The sequence below is a fragment of the Phaethon aethereus genome, assembly GCF_964289735.1.
Source record: "Phaethon aethereus genome assembly, chromosome: 3".
NCBI classification, from domain to species: Eukaryota; Metazoa; Chordata; class Aves; order Phaethontiformes; family Phaethontidae; genus Phaethon; species Phaethon aethereus.
The window spans coordinates 126308431-126314729 of NC_138576.1; positions in this window are offsets into that span (position 1 = coordinate 126308431).

The following is a 6299-nucleotide window of genomic DNA, read 5'->3' on the forward strand; positions in this document are numbered from 1 at the left end:
TGGGGTGCGTGTAACGATGGGGTCAGCTCGCGCTTACGCAGGCGCTGCCGTGCTTGGGATAACGGAGGTGACAGAGAGAGGGGGACGAAGCTGCCCCGTATCTTCGTTCAAGACTCGGCTCCGAGGCCCGTGGCGTGATAAATAATAAGCTGCGATTAAAGGTGCCCGCACCGTACCGATCGGAACTGCAAGAGGTTTTGCGGCGGACGGACGCGCCGCCGTGCTGGCTGAGACCCTCGCTTGCGGGTGTTTGGGGTGGCCGTGAGGGGGGCTGCCGCCGAGCGGACGCGAAAGACGCTTCGCGTTCGTGCTGCTGCTGTTTAACGTGCGTTCAGCCCCGCAGCTCCAGCTCCGCTGACGCAGGGCTCCCGGCCGTCGCCCGCCCAGGGCCGAGCCCGCCCGTGCCTCCTGGTGCCCCGTCCGCCGCAGATCAAAGGTCTCGTTCCACCGACTCGGGATAAACGTGAGGTTTTGTGCCACCGGTTCCCGTTGTAATTGCGTATCTGCATGGGATAGACCCGAGGGCAAACCGCCCTGGCACTCCATCAGCGCTTTCCTGCGCGCGCTTCTGGGAAGCGGAGGGACAGCCACATGCATGACCTGTTCTTCTGGCCTCTCCTCAATCACATTGCAGCCTCGGGTGCATTTTTAGCTCCTCTGAAATATTTTGGGGGTGTTTTTTCATGTTAGTGCCTCAACCATTTTTTTTCTTTTCTCTTTTTTTTTTCTTCCCCTCCCCTCCTTTGACATGTCCGAACCATTTCATCCCATTCTTAGTATTGACATAAAAATGCAGCTGAGAAAACACTGAAGCTGTTTCAACAACTGCTGCGCTAAGAAGTAAAGTAAACCAGAAAGTAGTTATTACACTGAGAGCTTCCTCTTTAAATCAGCTGGGGGGGGAAGAAGTGAGAGTACTTGGTAATTAGATTCTCTCCCTCATCCTAATTGCATTACCAATAAATCAGCTCTGAAAATCTGTTTCTTTTTACGTTTTCTTGAATTTAGCCTTTGTCTGAGGATCCTGGAACAAGAGAGCTGCAGTAAATATGATTAACCTACAGTTAATTACGGGGGCGTCCTGGCCCTGCCCCGTGGACGCTCAGCCCACCGCGGGAACCATCGGCCTCTTGGAAATCAGCCCCGTGCCAAACCCGGGGGAGAGGCGCAGCGAGAGCTCCTTACCGGCATCCTTTGGGTCCAAACGCAAGAGGCTTTACGTTAGGAGATAGTTTGGCACGCACAAGCGTCCGATGGAAAAAATTAACTTTTCCTTAGCATGCCTTTTCCTTCTCCACTTCCCCCCCCCTTCTCTTTTCGGGGTTGCGAAAGGGCCGGGGAGTTTTAGTTTAGCAAATGCCTCTTATAAATACCTCGTATAATTTCAGAGTCCCAGACCTCGAATCCCTTTAAGCTCTGATTAAACCATATGTACGTTGTATATTTTCGTTTTGAGCGGAAGAGAGGATGTTTAGTTAATATATAATTATGTGCTGGGTCCACGGGCTGCGGCTGGGCACGGGGAGAAACCCACGAGCTCAGAGAGGGGAGGACAAAGGAAAAAGCCCTCCCGAAACTGTGTGGGGTGTCCCCTTTCCCTTAATTGAAGTCGGGGCAGGTCTCTTGCGGTAAGAGGCGAGCGATGAGAGCTGATCGGTGACCTTCCACCGAAATCTTGCGCTGTCGAAACCCGGCGGTTGCACAAGAGGCAGGGCGGCGATGCGCGGCACCGCGCCGCGGGACTCCCGGCGAGTTTGGGACAGATCGCGGCTCCCAATTCACCGGTGGTTCCTGCGCGTCGTTCGCGTCGGCGCGCTGGTTCGCGTGCGCTGGGTTACGTCCCTACGACACGCAGCCGGACGATTGAGCAGAAAAATCAATGCTGACAGGCGAAAAAAAAAAATAAACCCTTGGTGAACACGATGTAAATTCTGGGTCGAAGGAGTTCGCCCTCTCCCCCTCGTGACTCAAGTCCACGGTTTGCAAAGCTGTATTGATATCACGCAGGAGTTTCTTCTGGGTGGGATGACGAGGACCGTAGTGTTGACGATGTGATCGCCTTCGGCAGGAAAAAGAGGGAGTCGTGCCCCCAACACGCAACACCCCTTGGGTGCTGTCAATGGGGAAAGTTGCGTAGGAGGGACGCCGGAGTGTGCTACCTCCCTTCGGAGGGCATCAGCGAGACTGGAGCTGCTCCGTGCTAGGGGATGAGCCGGGGGTGATGCCGGCACTTGATGTGACCTCATTGACTGTCCCGTAGGGTCTGACCCGGGTGGGCAGACCCACGCGCAGGTCGCGGGCTCTGCTGACAGCCCCGGGCATGGCCAGGGGATGGGCTGGGGCCGGCAGCCATCCAGGGAGCCCAGGCAGGAGAAGCAAGAGGTGGGGACAGAGACGGAAAGGATGGAGCGGACGAGGCTACATCCTTCAGGACTCAGACACCCGGCCCGGGACCTCTCTTAATGCTGCTCAGAGAAGCATTGGAGGCTTGCCAGGTTGGCCGGGGATGGGAACGGCCTTCAGCTGTGGCCACGCTGGCCCCTCTGAGCATGACCCCCAGGTAGGGCCGTGCCAGCCCGCTCCTCCGGCCGCTGCGCATTGCGGGGGTCTGCGAGGCAGCCGATGAGGGCGCGGGCTAAGGGCACGCCGGGGAGCCAAGGGCTGGAGCTGAGCTCGGAAGGAGAGGCAGCGGGTTGCGCGCGCCCGCGCTTGGGTTTGCCTTGATGTCACCTGGGTGTCGCGGAGGGTCCCTGCGCCGGCTGAGCTGCGATGCCGGCCTTCGCCCGCGTCCGCTCTGGCCGCCGCAGCCTCCTGCTCGCCCCGGAGCGGGCTTTGTCTCTTCGGCTGGACGCGGGAGGCAATGCTTGCGGCCTGCGTTTGCCTTTGGCTGGCTCTGAAAAGCGTTTCTCTGGGCTGCCCACCTACGCGACCGCCTTGGGGTGCTCCCGACGGGGAGGACGGGAGGTTCACCGGGGAGCTGCTGGCCGTGGGGCGGGTGAGGGGTGCCCATGGGCTGCTTTCTGCTGCCGCTCTTTAAAGTCTTCAGGGCTCTTTGCAAATACGTCTTGTCTCTGGAGCATCTCCCTGTGCCCGTGGTGTGGCATCCGCAACATATATATTATCACGCTGTCTTCCTCCCGCGTTTGCCGGAGGGTAAAGCTTAGCATGGGCCACGCGTTAGATTTTTGGAAAACCTCTCTGCTCCCTGGCACCGCAGGCCCAGCTTAGCCCTTCGTCTGCGCGAGAGAAATAAATACATCGGGTGTTATGAGCGCGCGGGATTGCGTAGTGCTGTTTTGAAGACGTACGTCTAGAGCTGGGGGCACGGTCTGTGCTGGTGTATTAATTGCGAGAAGATGCGTTGCTCCATTATCCTGGCAGAAATACATTTTTCTTCCCCGTACCTGACAATTCATGGTTTTGGGAAGGGCTGGATTTTAGCGCTGCAGCGGGCAGAAGACTTTAGGTTTCTGGCAGGCTTATCTTGGGGGTTTGAAGTTCATTGGAGCACTAAGCACGGCTAAATTAATAAAAATCACCAAACTGCGTTGCCTGGGGACATCAGTGTCTCTTACAAGTGCTGAAAGGGAGGGAATATTCAACCTCTCTGATGGGCGGCTTTGTACCATGACGAGCGTTTCCCTCGCTGGTGAGTCAGGGATGAAGCCACCATGGGTTGATTCCTCCTTACCTTGGGGGGCCTTGCAGAAGCAAACGTGGTGCCTGGAGACCAGACGATGTCAAGTCGCTGGATTTGGCCGTAGAAATGGCCCCCCCGCAGCAGTTCCGCAAGCGGTGTGGTGGGGATGCGGCTGGAGGGAGGTGGGCGGGAGGGTTTGGGGCTGGGGGAACCCCACAGCTGGTCTCGCCTGTTGCTGGGGTAGATAAAAGAAGAAAGCGCAGCAGATGCCGGTCCCACACCGAGGCCAGACCAGCTCCTCTGGTCCCAGAGGTCCTCTTCACCCCCTCCCTGGGTTTGGCTCCAGGCAGGAGACCCAGCCATGGGGACACCTTTTCTTCCTTTTTTTTGATCCTCAGAGCGGCAGCGGGGAGGGCTTACCCGGTGCCACCAGGTCTCCATGGTGTTGAGCTCAGCCCAGCTCTCCTTGGGACACGAGGGGCTGTCTCCAACACCGCAAGTCTTTGCGGTCCCTCCCTCGGTGAGGTTGTATCACCTTGTCCTTGAAGACACCGCAGACCTGGTCTATATCCCCCCTCCCCTCCTTCCCTCTGAAAACCCCAGCAAAGGTCGGTTTGATTAATTTTTTTTGGCAAACCCACAGTACAACTGGCTGGACTGGTTTGAAAATGCCTGGTGGCAGCCGCGGCCTCGTGCGAGGTTGCTTCAGGATCGCACCTCCCAGGCCGTGAGTCACGTGCGGGGATGGCGTGACTTGCGCCGTTCGGGGTCCGTCCCGCTCGGCTTCATCCGTCGCGGTCTCACCGTGGCCCGAGGGGAGGTTGGTGCTGGTAGCTTGGAGGAAACATGAGGTTATCTTGAAGTTATTTTGGCCGCCCCTTCGTCCCCCTTCGCGTCTCCGTCTCTGGCACGGGGTACCCGGCTTTAGCTTTCGGGTAGCTCCGGCAGCAAGGATTGCAAAACAGAGACTGATCCGTTAAAACGTCCTCCTGGCCTCCTGCGGACCCCGCGCGGCTCTCGGTTCTGGTTTGAGCGATTGGGGATTGCGCCACGAGCCGACTGCTTAATGGATGCTGAGGTGCGGTCTGGAAGCGAAAAGGCGTATGTTTTCCGCCACACGAACAAACCAGAAGTCTTTTCCGCTGCGGTACGGTCCCCCGAAGCGTTGGGTGACGCCCCGCTGGAGCTCCGGCGGGGCCCTCGACTTTGAACTCGACCGAGGAGTGGGGATCTTGCGGCTGGTAGCAGCGAGGCCGTCGTTTTAAGGATGCAAACGTTTAATGTACAATAACGAGTCACGTAATGAACGTCCAAAAGAGCGACGTCTCCTTCGGTTTCACGCGCCCGGAGGCGCGGGAAGCGTTGGTCGCTCTGACACGGAAAGCGGCTGGGCAGTTCCACTGGCGCGCTCCGAAAAGAGCGCATCGCGGAACTTGAAAAAAGGCTCAGAACCGCCCCGCGCTTCCCGGTCACCGCTTCGAATTCGCTTTGCCTCCGCTCCATGTCGGAAAGGGACGCGGGGTTCGGGGCTGTTTGACTCCGAGCTGGCGATGTTGGGTCTTCGGAAGCGAGGACGGGGAAAGGAGAGCAAGAAGGCATCTATAAGGGGTTCCTTCCCTCCAGGGAAAGATAAATGAAAAGGAATAAAAGCTGGCTCCCTGACGCCGCGCGGGGCAGAGGTGGGGCACCCCCGGCCGGGAGCAAAGCTGGCTCGCCCGGGGCCGGGCGCTCGCTCTGGCTTTTGAGGTGCCCACGGACGCGTAAGTTTGGGCGATGGCCTGACCCCCCTGCTGCCGCCTCACCGAAACTCTCCGAGGCTTTGGTGGAACAGGGTTTGGCTCAGAGCTTTTCACTCCTTTTTTTTTTGTTGTTGTTTTTTTCCTTTTTTAAAATTTTTTCTTTTTTCCTTTTTCTTTTTTGTTTTTTTTCTTTTTTTCTTTTTCTTGTTTTTTTCTTTTTTTTTCTCCCCCCCCCCCCCCCCAATTCATAAATGAGTGGAGCCTTGCAAGGTATTTTGAGAGTTTAGGGCTATAAGGTTTGTTTCTTCCCTTACCAAAATTTCGGGGAAAGCAGCACCCCCATCATTTTAGCCGGGCAGGACCAATTAATGACTTCTCATGCTGCAGAAGACAACAAAACCTGGGTAATTTCAGCAACGGTAGAAAAATCAGTCTTGTGCGTGTGCGTGCCGGGGAGGTCTTAAATGAAACGTTGCCTTAGAAAGCAAAGTTCTAGTGTTTAAAAAAAAAAAAAATTCCAGGTTTTATCTGTTTTACCAAAGGCTAAAATGAATTCTTATGTATATTTGATAAGAATATTTGTTTTGTTTATAGCCCAGCGTTAAGGATACTTTTTCCTTAATAAGCTCGCGCCAGAGCTCCCGTAACCGTAGCCTGAAGGATATGTTTTGCGAAAATGAAAAATGAACATATTATTTACCTATCGATACCGCGCAACGTCGATCAATGCAAACCGGCGGCGCTCCCGCCGTCGCGGGAGGCGGGCTGCCCTGTCTGGGCAGCGCGGGGACTTTATCCCTAATATCGGAGCTTTCAACCGCCGGGCCGACGAAATGCCTCTCCGACAGCCAAGCCATTAATTACCATCATCTGAGCCTAATTCATTCATCCCTTTCCCTCTCATGCGGAGGGACAGGGAG